At 44.6% G+C, this 22,662-nt stretch overlaps 1 long non-coding RNA gene across 1 annotated transcript; it reads right to left on the bottom strand.

Annotated features, from left to right (window-relative positions):
• Positions 1 to 3,053: 3,053 nt before the first annotated feature.
• Positions 3,054 to 13,395, bottom strand: LOC143768953 (uncharacterized). The gene is made up of 3 exons (XR_013214141.1): positions 13,285 to 13,395; positions 11,129 to 11,185; positions 3,054 to 3,176 (listed from the first exon to the last, which is right to left on the bottom strand). It is a non-coding gene; the product is annotated as an uncharacterized LOC143768953 (long non-coding RNA).
• Between the last annotated feature and the right edge of the window lie 9,267 nt (positions 13,396 to 22,662).

Below are 22,662 nucleotides of genomic sequence, written 5' to 3'. Positions count from 1 at the left end.
TACTTACCTTTCCCTGCAACACCGCCGTGACGTAGTCCGCATTTCCTGGGCCCACGAAAAACTTGAGCCAGCCCTACTCCCCCCACAACTTTCCCCCAATTCCCTATGCCCAACTATTATTATACAGTTAATTAAGATTGGCAAGCTTCAGAAACAAGAATGGATGTTTTTGGCATTAAAATGGGCACTGTAGGTGTTTTCCTGGCCTCCACTCACTGCCGACTATGCTTCCCCATTGACTTGCATTGGGTTTCGTGTTTCGGTCGATCCCCGACTTTTAGCGATAATCGGCCGACTGCACTCGACTCGACTCTGGACAAAATCGGGTTTCCCAAAACCCTACTCGATCTTAAAAAAATGAAAGTCGCTCAACCCTACTCTCCATTACTAAGCCAGCTTGATGTCACCTTACAATACAAAGGTGACATTAACCCCTATTACCCCATATGCCACCAGTACAGGGCAGTGGGAAGAGAGAGGCTAAGTGCTAGAATTGGCGCATCTTACAGATGCGCCATTTCTGGGGTGGCTGTGTGCTGGTGTTTGTAGTCGGGGGGACAATATCCATGGTCCCTTCCTAGGCTATGAATATCAGCCTGCAGCTGTCTGCATAGCCTTTCCGGCTATTAATTATAGGGGGACCCCACGTCATTTTTGGGGGGAAGTCCTCCTATTTTAATAGCCAGTAAAGGCTAAATATACAGCTGCAGGCTGATATTCATAGCCTGGGTAGGTCCATGGGTATTAACCCCTTCGTAGGCTATAAACATCGGCCCCCAGTCGCTGACTTTCCCTCTTTGGTGCAGAAAATTGCGTGGGAGCCATTTTTTTCCAACTTTTTTAAAATTAAACAGATATTGCTTTTAAGGCCGGGGTCACACTTGCGAGAAACTTGCACAAGTCTCTCACTTCAATTCCCGGCAGTGCCGCTGGCACTCAGGACTGGAGTGTGCAGCTGTATGTATTTCTGTGTAGCTGATAGGTCCGGAGTGCCGGCAGCAGTGCCGGGTACTGAGGTGCGAGACTCGTGCGAGTTCCTCGCAAGTGTGACCCCGGCCTAATGCAGAATTTGTGTGTGTGTGTGTCTTTATTTAACACTCTATGTACCATTTTATTATGTTTATTACTAAACATCGGGCTTGGTGTTATCTTTCTATCAATATATCTATCCACCTATCTATAGATCTATCTATAGATATTTAACACTCTATGTACCATTTTATTATGTTTGTTACTAAACATCGGGCTTGGTGTTATCTATGTTTTTATCTATCTATCTATCAATATATCTATCCATCTATCTATAGATCTAGCTATCTGTGTGTGTAAACATTATTCTTTAATGGAGTTTATAAATGAAGAGGTTGGACAAGAAATGACATCACAATTCTTACTTTTGTGTTAAATAACACTGGTCAACAGCATTTTTGGTGCCAAAGATATTTCATCGAATTTAGGGTATTTTTGGGGTGCTGATTCTGAATATGTCATCAGTTTTGCCAGATTGGCTCAAGTTTTTGAGATTTTTGGTATCTTATTTATAGCACTTGTTGGTAAATGCGACGCATCATCTCATTAATTTCTTTGGATTAGTACTTGAACTGAGCAGTTCTCAATATAGTTTTGTGTTAATTAGTGTTCTAAAAGTTTGTTCATAGCTTGATTTTTGCACTAACTTTATGTTGTTGTCTGTTTTCCAGTGAAAAGCATGAACTCATCAAGAAGAAGTTGTCTTAACAATCCAGACTCATTCTGTTACATTTGTGGTGAATACACACTGCCAAAACATAGAAGAAACATAACAGACTTCGTAAAAAAAGTGTATTTTGCCTATTTTGGGGTTATGCTTGGGGACCAAGACAAGTTTTGGGCACCACACATAGTGTGCAAAGCATGTATCGAATTATTACGAAAATGGAGCAAAGGACAAAGAAAAAGCTTCAAATTTGGTGTTCCAATGGTGTGGAGAGAGCCAAAAAATCATCATGATGACTGTTATTTATGGTAAACACAGGTACAGGCACATCTTCACAATGAGGGACAGGCCTTCTTGCAGATTCCATGTTACTCCCATTTTCGTTTCTTATGCTTATTGAATCCTTGCACTTGCACTGCACAGAAATAACAGTCATCATGATGATTTTTTGGCTCTCTCCACACCATTGGAACATCAAATTTGAAGCTTTTTCTTTGTCCTTTGCTCCATTTTCGTAATAATTCGATACATGCTTTGCACACTATGTGTGGTGCCCAAAACTTGTCTTGGTCCCCAAGCATAACCCCAAAATAGGCAAAATACACTTTTTTTAACGAAGTCTGTTATGTTTCTTCTATGTTTTGGCAGTGTGTATTCACCACAAATGTAACAGAATGAGTCTGGATCATTAAGACAACTTCTTCTTGATGAGTTCATGCTTTTCACTGGAAAACAGACAACAACATAAAGTTAGTGCAAAAATCAAGCTATGAACAAACTTTTAGAACACTAATTAACACAAAACTATATTGAGAACTGCTCAGTTCAAGTACTAATCCAAAGAAATTAATGAGATGATGCGTCGCATTTACCAACAAGTGCTATAAATAAGATACCAAAAATCTCAAAAACTTGAGCCAATCTGGCAAAACTGATAGCATATTCAGAATCAGCACCCCAAAAATACTCCAAATTCATTAAAATATTTTGGACACCAGAAAAAAAAATTTTTTTTGTTGACCTGTGTAATAGATCTTTATTTAGCCTACAAAAATGCATACAAATCTGCATAAAAAAGCATGAAAATCCGCATCAAAAACGCACAAAAAATGCATAAAAAATGCATCAAATCCGCGTGGATTTTTACCTGCGTTTTCTGCCAAGAAATGCAGAATCTGTGTAGAAAATTCCACAGGCAAATCTGCAACATGTGCACATACCCTAACTCCTCGATCCAGCATCATAAGACCCCTCCGAGTTGAGCAAGTTACTACGTAACTTTAGGCTGGACAATAAGCTGACGGTCTGACAAACTACAACAATTCCAGTGATTCCAAAAGCAAAAGTTTGGACTTACAATTCTACTGCGGCACAATCTTCTTGGGTAACACCAAATGATCCCCAGGTCTACGCATGTCAGCACTAGTCCAATCACACTAAATGTTATTGTCAATATATTCATGGACAGAGATCCTTTTATCTGTAGAAGAAAAAAGTGAAAAAGTAATAAAAAACAGCATATTAATGTATGATTTTTATTCTTTAATGGGAACCCAACCCAAAGGAAGCATGTATCAGGCCCTGGCTGCATGATTTCAGCCATGTATGTTTAACTGTGAAGCACTGTGGCTTTTCAGAGAAGAACATAGTTTAATAGTCACCGAGGATGAGCTGCACAGAAGACTAGTGAGATAGGCTGGTTTCTGATGGCTTCTCCACGCCCACTGCTAGTGATTGACAGGACTCTCTCTGCATGCATGTATAGGGAGAGACCTGTCACTCCAGTGCAGCGGGTGGAAAGAAGTCACTGGGACTCGCCTATCTCTTTATCTCTATTGTGCTTCTCTTGTGGCTCGGTCACTAGTGGCTATTAAAGTATGTTGTTCTCTGAAACACCAGTTTTTTAGATTTAAACATACATGTCTGAAATCATGCAGCCAGTGTCTGATACATGCTTCCTTTGGGTTGTCAGGTTCCCTTTAGTATTTTTTTCATATACATAGCTTTGGGTTTTCAATTTCTGGCTATGGCTGGGATGAAAACAACTCGAGGCCTATGTATTGACAGTGACATCATGTCTCATTCACATTTAGAACTGAGATTGTAGTATTATGAACTTGGCTAAATTAAAGGGTCATTCCCATCTTAGGGATTCATTGCTTGTGGTGCTATGTTTCTGTAGCTTCTATTTATTTCAACAGGAGTTATGAAAACAGCATAACACACCTATTTCCAACTATTAACCTTCTGTGGTCAGCACATATAGACAGATAGTGCTGTATTTGCAGTGTAGTCGTAGTCAGATGCATTTCCAATTACAGAGGTAATTTTCCCACAGAAGAAATTATTCCGTAGGATGCACATGGAGTATGAGCACCGTGAAATGCAGAATTACTTACTGATAAAACAAGTAGCTCTGACCTAGGGCAAGAATTCTGGATTGTCAAGAAACAGCTTTGAAATTGCACTTTCCTTGTGGAAAAAAAAAGTTTCAGGTGGTTCTTTAAGTGTCACAATTATTTACAGAGTAGCACCACTGCTTGCTGCACCTCTTACATCTACAATTAGGCATATGTGAAATATGCACATAAACATTCACATGTTTAAAAATAGCATAAATATACTGTCTACTAAGGAAAGCCTAAAACATAACGGAGAATCAGATCAGTTTGTAACTTAAAGTCCTTGTCTGGCTTCAGTGTACAAATCTGTCACTTTTTGTGAATCCTAGCATTGCATGGACAGTGCACTGTTGCGATTCTCCTGTGCTGGCATCCAGAATGATGAGCGCGTGACCACAAGTATGTGATTTTCATACATGCGGTCACATGCCCACTAGACGTGTGAAGCCTTGCTCAATAAGATTGCATTAAGCGAGGCAGGACACGTCTAGTTGGAATGTGGCCAGAAGTATGCAAATTGCATACCTGCCATCAAATAAGAATCCACCGGCAACAGAGAATCGTCACAGAGTGCAGTGCATGCAATGTGAGGATTCACAAATCTGGCATCCTAAGTCCTGATAACATGTATACTCAGCAAACCAAAAATCCGAACAATCTGTCTGGATTAATCTGACCAATATAAGTACGCAATACAGCATAGCCAGCTCCTAAACTAGTTAAAACTTAAGGTTTAATATGTATACATAAAACCAATAACATCAAAAAATACAAAAAGTGCTCGTGATTACCAGTGCGCTTAATAAAATGCCACAATCTCACACAATTGTTGTCTCCTGGTTTCTTCAAGGGTTCATATAGCGCCAGGATCTATGAGACCAAATTATAGAAAGAAGGAGGACTGGGGGAGGAGGATTTGGGGCCTACTTTCCCTGTCGTGCCCTCTGCAAAAGACTCCCGCCCTCACAAGGGCAGTACCCAAGTATGAGCCTACTTTGTGGTGCCCATGATAGATGTAGCCTCCCTGGATAATATGTCTTCCCTTCCCAACGCGTTTCCTCCCCTGTTCAGGGAGTTCATCAGGGGAAGTTGTCCAGGTTAATGGAGGTATTCTGCAGTGGCAGATACAGTACAACCTCTCTATGTGGATGTGAGGGTAAAAGAGTCCTGTGATATATGTGATGCAGTAACCCCTGTAACAGGTAGGGGGCGCTGCATGAACTCCCCAGTATGCGCTTGGAGGCGTGATGGTGAAGAGAGAAAGTTTGGCAGGATTGTAAATGGCCAATATGTGTGTTGCAGAGGAGGTTACTCTGCACTGTCAATCTGATTGTAAGTTGGTCTGCTGGGACCTGTAGTCCCTCAAGAGTTTGTGTTATGTGTATAGTTCTCATGGGAGATTGGCAGGGCTAGTCATGAGAGATGGGAGGGTCAGACTAGCCACAGACACACACTCCCACCCAGGGGAGTGGTTACCAGTATGTAACGTGACCAGGGTGTGGGTCAGTGTTCGTTGTGAGCTCCCTGTGTCTGGAGCTGAGAGGTGTGTCCGGTAGGTCCTGTGTGGTTCCTGTGTATGGACCTGACCGGTGAAGGTGCTGGATCGTCCTAGGAATGACTAGGGTCCTGTGAGCACCTGGAACCGAGGAACCTGATGTATGGATGGTGCTGGATTGTCCTAGGAATGACTAGGGTCCTGCAAGCACCTGAGATGGTCGGTGCTGGATTGTCCTAGGAATGACTAGGGTCCTGCAAGCACCTGAGACCGTGAGACTTGGCTTCAGGTGGCCTGGGTATTGGACGTTCCCGGCTGGGGAAGGACGTCCTGAAGAGTACCCGGACTAGGCCACCAGGCGGGGTCCCGGCTACCTGGGTGTTGGGAGGTCCTGCGAGGTGGACCGGATCCCTGAATAGCACGAGGTGAGGACCGGGATCTGCGGAGCCAGGGACAGTTACTGTGTGGGGAAGCTGGAGTCCTTCTGTGAGGTCTTGACTGACTACTGTGTGCCGCACAGGCAAGTTGGGGATCCCCGTTAGGCAGCTTACCCAGAAGAGTGTTAACGGAGTGTGGGGAAGCTGGAGTCCTTCGGTGAGGTCTGGACTGACTACTGTGTATTGACCAGGCAAGTTGGTGATCCCCGTTAGGCAGCTTACCCAGAAGAGGTTAACGGAGGCGGCAGGTGGAGCTGGAGCTCCCGTCAGGTACCAAAGAGACTGTTGGTGCCTGTTGTGTTTTATGTGTTATAAGTAATGAACTTTGCATAACCCGGTTTATGGCATTTTAATAAACCGCATGGACTGTTTTTGTTTGAAAGTTGTGCCTGGCTACATTAATCCCGTGCCAAGCGAGTGTCCCCCAATACACTCAGTAAGAGAAATCTTACATGTGGTGGAGAATTTTGGCAGCGATCCAGGTGGCACACATGGAGTTAATTGCTGTGGCAGAGCCACGAAGGTGACAAGCGTCTAGCTGTAACTCGGCGGGGTTACGAAGGTGACAAGCGTCTGCTGTGACTCGGCAGGGTCACGAAGGTGACAAGCGGCAGCGGTGGAGCCGTGCAGTGCCAGCAGGTGCTGGTGAAGAGTCGAAAAAAAAAGAAAAAAAAGAGGGACTTTTTTTTTCTGTTTGCAGACTCTTAAAGGGCCAGAGTCACATTAGTGTATTGTGTGAACTGGGGTCTGAGTGCCGTGGGGAAGTCCACGGGGTGTATCCCAGGGAAGGAACTATCCCTAATTGTGAGCGGTGACCCAAACGGAGATGGTTGTCCAAAAGGGGGCAGAGTCCCAAAAAGGGGCGGTAACCCGAACAGGGGTAGTGGCCCAAGAAGGGGTGGAATCCCGAAGGGGGGCTGAATCCCGAACAGGGGTGGTGTCAAAAAGCAGAGCACTTGTCCAAAAAGGGGGCGGAGCCAAAAAAGGGGTGGCAATCAGTGAGGAGTCACGACTATGTCCTATTTGGCTGGCAATCAGTGAGGAGCCACGTCTGTGTCCTTTTTGGCTGAATGGAGAGCGTGTGCAGGGGTTGTTAGACCCGGGGAGAGAAGCGTCTTTGCTGAGAACCCTTCCAGGAAGTTCTGTATCACCTGGGGACACTAAATGTCTTCAGGCAGCCACTCTCTCCATTACCGCAGCTGATGTTTCCACATACCATGAGGTGGTTGTAGTCCCGAGCTTGCCGTGTCCTATGGTAATAGGACAAGATTTGGTAACACTGTGGGACTGGTGGAAAAAGGGTGAAGTGTTTGTGGATGTTATGTGGATGGGTGGTAGTATTAGTGAGAATGCGCCCCCTAGAGTTGACAGTCCTAAGGTGGGCATGACCAGAGAAAATGATAAACGTGCCCAACTTACGGACATGCCACCTGAAGTGTGCCACAGTGTGACTGGTAGTGGTCTGGTGGATAAAATAAGTGGAGCTGACACCCAGACAGAGAGGGACGGCTGGTTCCTGGATGACAGATCGGGTGGTGGTGACTCCCATTCAGACGGTGACGAAGGCGGAAAAGAGCGCAGTAAGACTGACTCTGGAATAAGTAGCAAAACTTCCTCCCGTCACCGAAGACATAAAAAAGGCAAAGGGGCTGAACCAGTTGCACCTTGTGAAGATTTGATAGGAAGATCTCTGAAGAGGCAGAGTGTGGGTGAGCAAACTGACCCATCTGAAATAGAGCTGATTAAAGAGACAGTGAAAGAACATGTCGAACGAGAAAGGGTCCTGAGACAAGAGGCTGAGCACAGGGTGAATGAGCTGGAGAAGGAAGTCTCGGAGCTCAGAGGTCACCTGTTAACCTGGCAAGGTGTGAACAAAGCCTTAAGGGAAGATGTGAAAGGGCTCAGAGAAGCATTAAGTGGTCTTCTACAAGAGAAGAAGATGCTGGTCGAAGACTCACATCTGCTAATGCCCATCTTGACCAGGGGTCTGGAAGAGGGTAACGCTGAAGAAGAGTGGGCGTTAAGAGCCGAACAAGATAGTCACCCGGTTGTGACAGAGGTCTTGTTGGAAAGGTCGATGGCAAAACAGGGGCCATCCGTTCCTGAAGAAAGTGAGAATCCACTCTTCAAGTGTGTGATAGATGTACCCGAAGAGGCGCAAGATGCATGTACCGGTGAGGGTGTGCATGAAGCCTTTAAAAAGGCAGTAGAAGCGTGTAGTGTGCATTGGGCACTAGAGATGAAACAGTTGGTGATACTGTCGACTAAGGAAGTCACAGTGAAGCGGGTAGCTGTCCTGAAGGATATGCATCTACAGTGCCTCCGCACAAAACAGATGATCCTGTTGAGGAATAATGAAGCCACTCGACGTTTGGAGCAAGCCAGGAAAGCTCAAAGTCGTCTGGGCTTGGTGGAACACACAGTGTGAGTACCCAGAAATCTGGTGGGGAAGATCAGTGGTAGATTTGGGAAAGTAATGCAGGAGATGGTGAATATATCCGGTGTAAAGAGACTGAGGATTCCGGCTGATGATGAGGCCCAGGTGGGTGAAGATGGGATGGTTCCATTCCTTGTTGTCGGGTCCAAGGAGAGTCTAAGGAATATCAGGATGCTCCTAGGGTATCGCGTGACATACCTGAAAGAAATAGAGCAGCTAAGACTGTACAGACAGCGGGTCAATAAACAGCTGCAGAACACAGGATGGCGGCCGCCTTCTTCCCAAGGAAAAGGGAACAAAAGGGAACCTCCAAATAGTGGAATGGCTGATCGCCAAGGAAGAGTGGGAGGCAGTAACTCCTCAGTTAACTCAGTGTTGAGTGACCTAGGTGGGAGACCTGGTAGAGAAAATGTGGTGAGGTGACTAAAGGTTTGGTGATACAGACAGACTGTGACTTAAGGGCCAAAGCTCAAGGCATACGTGTTGACCGCTGGGGGCGGGGTAAACCCAACAAGGGTGTGATTGTGAGTGTTGCTCAAAACCGACTGAGACGGTCTTCTCGACTGGTAGGGCAAGGTAGTGTGCGTGACCTGTCTCGAGATTCCAGGTGTTTGACAGGTGTTCAACCCTACAGGTGTGAACAGAGGGGGGGGATATGTGATATATGTGATGCAGTAACCCCTGTAACAGGTAGGGGGCGCTGCATGAACTCCCCAGTATGCGCTTGGAGGCGTGATGGTGAAGAGAGAAAGTTTGGCAGGATTGTAAATGGCCAATATGTGTGTTGCAGAGGAGGTTACTCTGCACTGTCAATCTGATTGCAAGTTGGTCTGCTGGGACCTGTAGTCCCTCAAGAGTTTGTGTTATGTGTATAGTTCTCATGGGAGATTGGCAGGGCTAGTCATGAGAGATGGGAGGGTCAGACTAGCCACACACACACACTCCCACCCAGGGGAGTGGTTACCAGTATGTAACGTGACCAGGGTGTGGGTCAGTGTTCGTTGTGAGCTTCCTGTGTCTGGAGCTGAGAGGTGTGTCCGGTAGGTCCTGTGTGGTTCCTGTGTATGGACCTGACCGGTGAAGGTGCTGGATCGTCCTAGGAATGACTAGGGTCCTGTGAGCACCTGGAACCGAGGAACCTGATGTATGGATGGTGCTGGATTGTCCTAGGAATGACTAGGGTCCTGCAAGCACCTGAGATGGTCGGTGCTGGATTGTCCTAGGAATGACTAGGGTCCTGCAAGCACCTGAGACCGTGAGACTTGGCTTCGGGTGGCCTGGGTATTGGACGTTCCCGGCTGGGGAAGGACGTCCTGAAGAGTACCCGGACTAGGCCACCAGGCGGGGTCCCGGCTACCTGGGTGTTGGGAGGTCCTGCGAGGTGGACCGGATGCCTGAATAGCACGAGGTGAGGACCGGGATCTGCGGAGCCAGGGACAGTTACTGTGTGGGGAAGCTGGAGTCCTTCTGTGAGGTCTTGACTGACTACTGTGTGCCGGACAGGCAAGTTGGGGATCCCCGTTAGGCAGCTTACCCAGAAGAGTGTTAACGGAGTGTGGGGAAGCTGGAGTCCTTCGGTGAGGTCTGGACTGACTACTGTGTATTGACCAGGCAAGTTGGTGATCCCCGTTAGGCAGCTTACCCAGAAGAGGTTAACGGAGACGGCTGGTGGAGCTGGAGCTCCCGTCAGGTACCAAAGAGACTGTTGGTGCCTGTTGTGTTTTATGTGTTATAAGTAATGAACTTTGCATAACCCGGTTTATGGCATTTTAATAAACCGCATGGACTGTTTTTGTTTGAAAGTTGTGCCTGGCTACATTAATCCCGTGCCAAGCGAGTGTCCCCCAATACACTCAGTAAGAGAAATCTTACAGTCCTGATAACACCTTTTCACATTCCCATGGTCAACTATTTATGTTGTTTCTTTTTATTCCACAATCTTTAGCATATGAGTTATTTTTTGTGAGACAAGCTGTGTTCTTTTAGGTGCAATTTTGCCTTCTCATAAGTAAAAGATAATTTTATTATAACATATCCAGAAAAAAAAACAGCTCTGACATTCTTATTTATTCCATTTACAGATAACTATATCATACCTGTTGTTGTAATTGTTGTTACGAATAAGTGGATTATAAATATGTTTTTTAATTGTGCAAGATTTTATATAAAGTACTCTGTCAGCACAGAATGACTGTTCAAACCTAGCACAGGCACTTGTCAAACATTGAAGTACCTTCCAAATTGCTTGTTTCCCATCTGTCTCCACCCCTCTTTGGCTCTATGAAGCCAAAGCTGTCAATCAAAGAAGAGGAGGGATAGAGATAGAGGGAAAAAAAGTCAGTGGGAGGTGTGTTTAAATGTTTGGCCCCGCCCCGATGCTTAGAGCACCTGTGCTTGGTTTGAACAGTCATTCTGTGCTGACAGTGTCCCTTTAACAAAGTGTATTGCAACAATGAGACTATTGTAGTTATTTTTGCACTGGTTTTAGGCAGATAAACATCTCTGGTAAAGATTCTGGTTTCCATATCACAGACCCTGAAAGCAACGGACAGAGAGACGCTGCTCAGATCAGCATCACGTATAACCCCGAGCATGAAAGCGTCAAAACGGTATAATAATATAGTAAAACTAATAAATATCTCTCTTTATGAGTTTACTCACCAGGCAGATGCTAGGTTTAGCCTGAGCTGCTATTGTCAGGGATCCTGCTATGATATACTAAAAAAGGAATATTAGTAATTACTGTAAATATAATAAACTGTAAAATGGCATCATAAAGCAACATACAGAATAGGGAATCTCTATATCTGCGCATGAGGCTAAAATGTAGCTGTCAAGTAATATGTTACAGGAGAAATAAATGCTACTTAAAGGTGCCAACTCTAAAAATTGTCCCTTAAAGGGGTTGTCTTATCATCTGATAATACTAGAAAGTGCTTGGAAAAGCCAGTAGCTTTGCAAATTACCCTGTCTATCAGCGGTGACCCATCTTCTAGATAATGAGCACAGTGCTTACGAGCTTTTTGCTGCAGGGCTTGAAATCACTCCTCTGAAGCGACCTGGCCAGATTCAGTCCCTGTGTTCCTCCGATGCTTTGTCTGCTGTTAAATAACCTCTAAGTACAGATGCACAGCTTCCCTGTTCTATCTCCACAGGTGTACTCCTGCTTTCTTGTGGGGGGTTTCCTCTGTTTATGCACATCATGGGCTTTCCAATCGCGACATTGCTTCCGCTATCGATTGCAGCCAATTTTTGCATTCCAAAAGTCCAATGTTTCCCCTTACCTTCCGAGCCCTGCCGTGCCCCCAAACAGTAGTTTTCCGCCACATATGGGGTATCAACGTAGAAATTGCACTACAATATGTATGGTCCTTTTTCTCCTGTTACTTTGTGAAAATGCTAATTTTGGGGCTCAATCAACATTTTTGTAGGAAAAAGTAAAAGTTTTCTTTCATTCCTGGGAAGCTACTGAGTACTGAAGGATTAATAAACTTCTTGAATGTGGTTTTGAGTATATTGAGGGGTGTAGTTTTTAAAATGGTCTCACTTTTGGGTTTTTTCTATCACATAAGCCCCTTAAAGTCACTTCCCTAAAAAAAGTGGCTTTGTATATTCTGCTGCAAAATGAAGACATTGCTCAACTTTTTACCCTTCTAACTAAAATAAACTGTCTTTCAAAAATTATGCTGATGTAAAGTAGACATGTGGTAAATGTTATTTATTAACTATTTTGTGCGATATAACAATCTAGTTTAGGGGCATAACAATTAAAGGTTGGAAAATTGCTACATTTTCAAAATTGTCACCAAACTTCTGTCATTTTCACAAACAAACGCAAAAAATATCAACCTAGTTTTATCGCGAACATGATGGACAATATGTCGGGGGAAAAAAAAAACAGTCTCGGTATCACCTTGTAGCATTCCAGAGTTATTAACACATAAATTAATAAGGGTGCGTGTCCACGTTCAGGATGGCCGGCGGTATCGTCGGAGCGGCGAAGCCGCTCGGTGCTAAGCCCCGCCCCCTTTCTGGGACGCGATGATGCCGGATGTGTTAACTGTACACATCCGGGATCATCGCACCCCTCGCCATAGGGCCCTGTGATATTACTTGCAGCGATGCAGCATCGCCGCAGGTAACACGGACATGCTGCGATCTGAAAAGACGCGCAGCATGTCTGGAGTCGCAGGGCCGCCGCGTGCGGGTTTCCACGCATAGTGGACACAGGATTTCAAAAAATCCCCTCCACTATGCTGGAACATCTGGACGCTGCGTGTTTGACGCTGCAGCTCTGCGCAGCGTCAAACAAGCAGCGTTTACTGACCGTGGACACATACCCTAATGGTCAGAATTGTAACATTTGGTCTGGTCAGGAAGGTTCGGGTGTGAAGGGGCTAAATACATGTTTTTGGGGTTAAAAATCATTTTTGCATTTGGGTTTCATGTTGCATCTTTTGACTTTTTATTTGCAGATTCAACCCTGATGTGGTCTGTAGTCATAAATCAGCTGATAGGAGCTCAGAAAAACACAGATAAAAGAGTAACAAACTCAAGGGATGACTCATGGATTGTCAGTTAGCACTTTGTGCGGCCAACAATACGCAACATAGAGGCTATAGAAGGCAAATAGAGCAAACATTTTTTTATGAAACCCAAATGGAAAAATTATTTGTAGCCCCAAATACATACATTAAGGTAAAAAAATAAAAACTCAAATCTGCAAATTTTGCTTTCATTGATAATAGTGGCACTAGGAAAATTAAATCACTGGCAAGGACTCACATGATAAAATGTACTCAGAATTTCATACTTACAATGATTGGGCCCCAGAAGGGAATTCCACTGGGTAATGAAACTGAAAATGTGGTGAAAATGAGTCCAATCCCAACCATAACTTGCAGTATGGCTGCCAAAATCAGCACAATCTAAAAGTTAAAAAAAAGACGTTAGATTTCATATTCTACCAAGAATAATTTCCATGTGTCTGGCTAGGAGCTGGGATTCATACATTGCTACACTCATCCAATGACCATTAATTGGCTACCATTTAGTATTGTCTTAATTTTTTTCCTTTGCAATAAAATGAGTCACCTGTTACTGACAAACCCATTATTTGTAGCAGGATCTCCCACTGAAACCCACTGAAAACCTAACAATAATGTGTCTCAACTCTGAAACCCCCAAGGAATGAGCTGCAATCAAAGGAGAACCAGCAACAGGATATCATAGAAAGGATAAAGGAAACAGTACACAAACCGTATGGACATCTAAGGGTGCGTGTCCATGTTCCATAATGACTGCGCTTTGGACGGAGTGCCGCCCCCTTCTGTACGTGCGGTGATTCAGGATGTGTTCATTGCACACATCCGGAATCTCCGCACCCCACACATAGGACCCTGTGATTTACCTTGCAGCGACGGAGCGTCGCTGCAAGGTAAACAGACATGCTGCCTTCTAAAAAGACGCGCCGCATGTCTGTTAACGCAGGGCTGACTGATGCATGTTCGCACGCATAGTGGAGATGGGATTTCATAAAATCCCCTCCACTATGCTCTACGCAGCGTTCAATCCGCAGTTAATCCGAGTGTATTCCTGAACGTGGACTCATACTCTAAGGGTATGTTTCCAAGGTCAGGAATGGCTCAGAATTTGTTCAGAATTTGACGCAGGTAAAATCTGCACCAAATCTGCATCTGGGGTCACTGGCAGGTCACCTGCATTTTTAATGCGGTTCCTTACATGCGTTTTTTTATGCATTTTTTCCGCATGTGTTTTTGATGCCTTTTTTAATTGCATGCGTTTTATTGTCACTTTAAATAAAGCTAATTGAAAGTTGGCTTCTGGGAAGGACAAAAAGTGATTTCCTGTTTGCAGATATATTGGGATATGTTCCCACGGTCAGTAAATGCTGCGGGTTGGACGCTGTGTACATCCGCGTTTTTCATGCGGATTTGTGTGTGTTTTGTAAGATAAATAAAGATACACAAAAAAAAGAATTGTGATGTAATTTCCTTGTCCAACCTCTTCTTTTACATACTCCTTTGAAGAATAATGTTTACACACACAGATAGATAGATAGACAGATGATAGATAGATAGATGATAATAATAATAATAATTTTATTTATATAGCGCCAACATATTCCGCAGCGCTTTACAACTTATAGAGGGGACTTGTACAGACAATAGACATTACAGCATAACAGAAATCACAGTTCAAAACAGATACCAGGAGGAATGAGGGCCCTGCTCGCAAGCTTACAAACTGAGGAAAAGGGGAGACACGAGAGGTGGATGGTAACAATTGCTTTAGTTATTTGGACCAGCCATAGTGTAAGGCTCGGGTGTTCATGTAAAGCTGCATGAACCAGTTAACAGCCTAAGTGTGTAGCAGTACAGACACAGAGGCTATTGACTTCATAAAGTGTATGAGAATACGATGCGAGGAACCTGATAATGTTTTTTTTAATTTTTTTTTATTTATTTTTATTTATTTATTTATTTATTATTTTTTTTTTTTATTAGGCCACACAGGGATAGTTAGGTTAATGCGTTGAGGCGGTAGGCCAGTCTAAACAAATGCGTTTTTAGGGCACGCTTAAAACTGTGGGGATTGGGGATTAATCGTATTAACCTAGGTAGTGCATTCCAAAGAATCGGCGCAGCACGTGTAAAGTCTTGGAGACGGGAGTGGGAGGTTCTGATTATTGAGGATGCTAACCTGAGGTCATTAGCGGAGCGGAGGGCACGGGTAGGGTGGTAGACTGAGACCAGAGGGGAGATGTAGGGTGGTGCTGAGCCATGGAGTGCTTTGTGGATGAGGGTAGTAGTTTTGTACTGGATTCTGGAGTGGATGGGTAGCCAGTGTAATGACTGGCACAAGGTAGAGGCATCGGTGTAACGGTTGGTGAGGAATATGATCCTGGCAGCAGCATTCAGGACAGATTGGAGCGGGGAGAATTTGGTAAGAGGGAGGCCGATTTGTAGAGAGTTACAATAGTCCAGACGAGAATGAATAAGTGAGACAGTAAGAGTTTTTGCAGAGTCGAAAGTAAGAAAAGGGCGAATTCTAGAAATATTTTTGAGATGCAGATAAGAAGAGCGAGCCAGTGATCAGATGTGGTGGGTGAATGAAAGCTCGGAATCAAGGATGACCCCAAGGCAGCGGGTATGTTGCTTGATAGTAATGGTGGAACCGCACACGGAGATGGCAATGTCAGGCAAAGGTAGGTTAGTAGAGGCAGAGAACATGAGGAGTTCAGTTTTTGACAGGTTCAGTTTCAGATAGAGGGAGGACATGATGTTAGAGACAGCGGTAAGACAATCACTGGTGTTTTTTAAGAAGGTCGGAGTGAAAGCAGGAGAAGAGGTGTATAATTGGGTGTCGTCAGCATAGAGATGGTACTGGAAACCAAATCTACTGATTGTTTGTCCAATAGGGGCAGTATACAAAGAGAAGAGGAGGGGGTCTAGGACTGATCCTTGAGGAACCCCAACAGTAAAGCCCCCGTCTCACTAAGCGAGATCGCTAGCGAGATTGCTGCTGAGTCACAAGTTTTGTGATGCAACAGCGACCTACGTAGCGATCTCGCTATGTGTGACACGTAGCAGCGACCAGGCCCCTGCTGTGAGATCGCTGGTCGTGTTGGAATGGCCTGGACCTTTTTTTGATCGTTGAGGTCCCGCTGGGTACCACACATCGCTGTGTTTGACACCTTACCAACGACCTCGTTGACGACTCAGACACAGAATCGTCATAATAGCTCCCATGTGAGATCGTTGTACAGGTCGCTACAGGTCGCTGGTGAGATGTCAAACAGTGAGATCGCAGCTGCGATCGTTGGAAGATCTCACTGTTTGACATCTCACCAGCGACCACATAGCGACGCAGCAACGATCCCTGACAGGTCGTATCGTTGTCGGGATTGCTTTAGCGTCGCTAAGTGAGACGGGGCCTTAAGGGGAAGGGGAGAGGAGGAGGAACCAGCAAAACATACAGTGAAGGATTGGTCAGAGAGATAGGAGGAGAACCAAGAGAGAACGGTGTCCTTGATGCCGATATAGCAGAGCATAGTGAGGAGGAGCTGATGATTCACAGTGTCGAATGCTGCGGAAAGATCCAAGAGAATTAGCATGGAGTAGTGACCATTAGATTTAGCTGTTAGTAGGTCATTAGAGACTTTAGTGAGGGCAGTTTCAGTAGAGTGTAAAGAGCGGAAGCCAGATTGAAGAGGGTCGAGAAGAGAGTTATCTGAGAGATAGCGGGTAAGACGGGAGTGGACCAGGTGTTCCAGGAGTTTAGAGATGAAGGGAAGATTAGAGACAGGTCTATAATTAGCGGCACAGTTTTGGTCGAGGGAGGGTTTTTTAAGTAATGGATGTATGATGGCATGCTTAAATGAGGAGGGAAAAATACCGGAAGTGAGGGAAAGGTTGAATATTTTTGTTATGCGAGAGGTGACAGCCGGGGAAAGGGACTGGAGGAGATGTGACAGAATGGGGTCACTGGTGCAAGTGGTCGGGCGAGAAGATGCAAGGAGCCTGCTTACTTCTTCTTCTGTAACTGGTTCAAAGTCAGAGAGTGAACTAGATGCAGTGGGGGAGGGAGGACATTGCCTGGTATGAAGAGATTGGGAGATGATTTCCTGTTGAATGTGGTCAATTTTTTCTTTGAAGTAAATGGCCAGATCGTCAGCGGGGAGATCTGTGGTTGGGGCCTGCTCTCTTGGGTTGAGTAGGGACTGGAAAGTGTTAAGTGGAACTGTAAGCAGGATACATAAGTCCCTGCAGTTCGTGGTATATTGAAGAGCAGTGGGATACCTAAAATAAGCCCCTGCTGTAAACTAAGAGGTCAATAGCCTTGTGTGTGTCTTTTTATCACATTGTTGAGTGGAGGGATAACTAAGATAAGCCCCCCCTGCACATGTGATAGCCATCTGTTGGCCTAAAGTCACCCCTATCCGTGACGTAGGAGTGACGGTCACGGTGTGGATCCCTGACATTGTGGTGGCAGAGGTCAAGGAATCGTGACAAATTGATAGATAGATAACAGATAGATAGATAGATGCAATTGATAGATGATATATACGATAGATAGATAGATAGATAGATATAATAGATAGATGTTAGATAGGTGATAGATAGGTAGATAATAGATATATCTATAGATACATAGATAATACCAAGCCCGATGTTTAGTAATAAACATAATAAAATGGTACATAAAGAGTTAGGCCAGGATCACACAAATGCGAGAAACTCGGATGAGTCTCGCATCTTAATACCCTGCACTGCCGCAGGCACTCGGGAGTGGAGCATGCATCTGCATGTATTTCCATGCAGCCACAGGCTCCTCTTGAGTGACGGCGGCAGTGCCGGGTATTAAGATGCGAGGCTCGTCCGAGTTTCTCGCATGCGTGATTCTGGCCTAAAGACACACACATGAAAACCCCATTAGGCTGGGGTCACTCTTGCAAGAAACTCACATGAGACTCACACCTCAATACCCGGCTCTGCTGCCAGCACTCGGGAGCGGAGTGTGCGGCTGCATGTATTTCTATGTAGTTGTAAACATAAGGATGAATGACCTTGGGGAGATCAAAACATCCAACACCACGTAGACACCATCATGTGTTTCTCAAGGCAATGATCCAGAACACTGCCCCCATCCCTTATGGGAAATATGCAAATGCATGTAGAAAAGCCGCGGAGACACCATCACGGCTTTTCTCAAAGCAAGCAATGAATAGCCAGGTCTTTCACCGGGAAGGAACAACCATGGGAAGGGCAGCATCCAATAAAGGAAAACCACCTATGCCAAAACATGGTATCCATCCACAGACAGCTGTTTCGGGGTATTTGCCCCTCATCAGTGTGGAGTAGGAAACTGGCTATTAGGAGCAGTGCCTAGTGAAAAGACTATAAACATAAGGGTGAATGACCTCGGGGAGATGAAAACATCCAACACCGCGGAGACACCATCACGTGTTTCTCAACGCAGTGATCCAGAACACTGCCCCCATCCCACACGGTGGTTGGAACCAAAGATCTCAAATTTGGACTCATCAGACCAAAGCACAGATCTCCACTGGTCTAATGTCCATTCCTTGTGTTCTTTAGCCCAAACAAGTTTCTTATGATTGCTGTCTGTCCTTAGCAGTGGTTTCCTAGCAGCTATTTTACCATGAAAACCTGCTGCACAAAGTCTCTTAACAGTTGTTGTAGAGGTGTGTCTGCTGCTAGAACTCTGTGTGGCATTGACCTGGTTTCTAATCTGAGCTGCTGTTAACTTGTGATTTCTGAGGCTGGTGACTTGGATAAACTTATCCTCAGAAGCAGAGGTGACTCTTGGTCTTCCTTTCCTGGGGCGGTCCTCTTGTGTTTCTTTGTAGCGCTTGAAGGCTTTTGCCACTGTACTTAGGGACGCTTTCAGCGTTTTCCCAATTTTTCGGACTGACTGACATTCATTTCTTAAAGTATTGATGGCCACTCGTTTTTCTTTACTTAACTGCTTTTTTTCTTGGTATAATACAAATTCTGACAGTCTATTCAGTAGGACTATCAGTTGTGTATCCACCAGACATCTGCACAACACAACTGATGTTCCGAACCCCATTTATAAGACAAGAAATTCCACTTATTTAACCTGACAGGGCACACCTGTGAAGTGAAAACCATTCCCGGTGACTACCTCTTGAAGCTCATCAAGAGAATGCCAAGAGTGTGCAAAGGAGTCATCAAAGCAAAAGGTGGCTACTTTGAAGAACCTAGAATATAAGACATGTTTTCAGTTGTTTCACCCTGAAGTCTAAGGCTATGTTCACACGATCCTTTTTTTGATACTTTTTTTTTCAGGTCCTTTTTCCATGCAGGGTACAGTCCAATGTTACTCTATGGAAAACAAAAACCGCTGTGCCCACTATCCTTTTTTTCTCAGGCAAATCCGCGAGGATTTGCCTACAGAAAAAAAGAAGTACCATGTCACTTCTTTCTGCGGATTCAGCTCCTGTTTTCAACAGGCACCAATAGGAAAGTGCTGTTGAAAACCCGCAGAGGAATCTGCAGAAGAAACTGCAGGAAAATCAGCAGTGCAGTTTTGCACTGCGGGTTTTCCAAATCAGGACCTGAAAAAAAAAGGATCAAAAAAAGGATCGTGTGAACATGGCCTAAGAGCGCCGTTTGTGCTCGAAACGTGTCCAGCGACTACATGGTAGCTTCCATCCAAATGATGTAATTTTTTGCTTGTCAGCAGTTTTCCAAATTTTAATATGTTTAAATACATTTTTGATACTTTTTATTCCTGGAGCTGGATTTTCTTTCCATGTGCACAAGTTTCAACGTCAGACAGAGATGTTTTTTCCTTGCTCGGACATTATGTGGACTACAGACGAATGTTTATACTGGGTGAGCTGACAAGTTTTTCTGTTTTTCAAGCAAAGTAAATGCCCAAGCAAAATGGATATGATTTCATGAAAACTGCACCCACTGTGAGTCTAAAAACACTGCTGAGCTGTGCGGTTTTGGTGCTTCTTTTTGTCTGGAGACTTCTACGTGGAGTTTTAAAAAATGCATGTTAAAAACTGCAGGTACTTTTTAAGTGCAGAATAGAAGCTTTTCTGTATTGTATAAAAACACTGCTTCGCATCTGTACCAAAAAAGCATCAATTAAGAAGGAAAAGGCATAAATTGCTGCAAAAAGGCAATAACCAGAGAAGATTATTATTGCTTAGTTTGCTGCGTGCACTTACAGAAAACAAAAAACACTGTATTTGTGCAATGTATGAACACGGCTTTACAGACAGAAAAAATCCAGATGTCATATAGTGAAGCTACATAAAGATGAAAAAGTCCTGGCTGCTACAACTATGAATGAATGAACAAAAAAATAAATCCACAGGTCCCAACTAGAGATAAGTAGGACACACAGATGACATTGCACCATCCCTGGAAACTCAAATACTGTGCCAGGGACACCAGATGATGAGAGATTCACGTGCCTCCTCTTCAGCCACCCAGTATCGGTGACCTGGAAGCAGCACAGGAGTCCCGTGAATCAACCTTCTCATCTCTAGTCCCAAATCTCCCGGATACAGAGAGACAGTTTCAGATTTGGGTCTATACTATGCAGTCTCATGCATCTACTGAATGTCACTTACTCTCATTTCCCCTCTGACATCTCTTACCTTACCTTTCAGGTAAGAAAGTAATGGTAAATGGATGTGGCTAGGGTTATGGTCATAATTAGCAGCTGTGCAAATTTTATACCAGAGGAAAAATGGTTTGTCCAGGACTCTGATATCGATTGCTTATAGTCAGGATAGGTTATCAATAGCAGATTTGTTGGGGTCGAACACCCAGCATTCCCACCATTCAGCTGTTAACAGGTCCAATGGTAACCATAACAAACCAATGCATGAAGCTGAAACACAATAGCGCCATATAACGTGCAGTAGCTGTTCTCATATACTGCAGTTCAAGCTCAGTCATGTATACTGTGCCTTACCAATCTACTTTATTAAAACACTGATTCCTAGGTATGTTTCTGAATGAATCAATGAATGAATTTACAAATATTAACTAGCTTAGGGTTTTTTTTTATCAGACTGTCACGGGAGACCTAGGTAGGAAAGAGCTAATAACCCGGGCCCCTGCGATTTCCCTCAGACTAGGGAAACCCTGACTGACCCTCTACCCAGAGTTTACACTGATGGCGTGCATGTCTGAGCCTCCACCCTCGCCCTATCTCCTGTTTCAACCCTAGGCTGAAAACACCACCCAACCACCCAGTGAAGAGATCTCCCTCCAATACCCACAGTAAGCACAGACAAGGATAACGGAAAAATAAGCACCACGCCGCAGTCACTCAGGAATACACTATAAGTGCAAAGGGCAAAACAAATACAAATATGGGAAGGAGAAAATAAGACAAAGGGAAATACACCACCAGCAACGATACTCCAACTACTAGCTCACCACTCCAGACCGAGATAACCACGCACAAGGTACCCCTAACCCCTGGGTGGCCAGCCAGGACAGCATCATGATGCTCCGTCAAAACCTTTAAGTGGAGATGAAGCGGTACAAATGTTTTGTTGACGGGAAGCTCAGATGGTACCTCCTCCTGGGCCTCGGCAATCTCAGCCTCAACCTTGGTAGTGAGAGCTGAAACCACAACACCCTTTTGGAGGATGGGTACTGGATCTTCCCGAGGCTCTCCCCCCGGATAACACCTGGATAAAGCATCCGCCTTAGTGTTTTTAGAACCAGGTCTGTAAGTGACAACAAAGTTGAACCGCATGAAAAACAATGCCCAGCGAGCCTGCCTGGGAGACAGTCGCTTGGCTCCAAATAAAGCAAATTCTTATGGCCGGTAATAACAGTAACTTGATGAACAGACCCCTGCAAGAAGTGTCGCCATTCCTCAAAGGCCAATTTGATTGCCAACAACTCTCTGTTGCCGATATCGTAGTTACGTTCGGCGGGCGACAGTTTCTTAGAAAAATAGGTGCATGGACGCAAACCGCTCATGGATGAGCCTTGTGACAGCACCGCCCCCACACCAACCTCAGATGCATCGACTTCCACAACAAAAGGCTTCGATACATCTGGCTGCACCAGAATGGGAGCCGAAACAAACCTGTTTTTAAGAGATTCAAATGCGCACACAGCAGCCTCAGGCCAAACGGAGAAATTAGTACCCTTTTTAGTCATGTCAGTTAGTGGTTTAGCAATGATAGAAAAATCCTTGATAAACTTCCTATAGTAGTTAGAAAACCCAAGGAACCGCTGAAGTGCTTTCAGGTTATCAGGCCGTTCCCAATGCAACACCGCTTGCACCTTAGCGGCATCCATTTTAAAACCAGAAGCAGACACAATATAGCCCAAGAAAGGCAACTCCTGTACCGAAAATACACATTTCTCCAGTTTTCAATATAGCTTATTCTCTCTGAGAAGCTGTAACACCTGCCTGACATGATCTAAATGAGTATCATGGTCGCAAGAATATATGAGGATGTCATCTAGGTACACAATAACTAATTTCCACAAAACATGCGAGAACACATCATTTATGAAATGTTGAACCACTGCAGGTGCGTTTGTCAACCCAAATGGCATCATAAAATTTTCAAAATGACCCTCAGGGGTATTAAAAGCCATCTTCCACCACTTAGCACCTGCCACCTGGTTGAACAA

This window comes from Ranitomeya variabilis, chromosome 4 (assembly GCF_051348905.1).
Source record: "Ranitomeya variabilis isolate aRanVar5 chromosome 4, aRanVar5.hap1, whole genome shotgun sequence".
Taxonomy (NCBI): domain Eukaryota; kingdom Metazoa; phylum Chordata; class Amphibia; order Anura; family Dendrobatidae; genus Ranitomeya; species Ranitomeya variabilis.
This window is presented reverse-complemented; position numbering and strand designations above follow the sequence as displayed.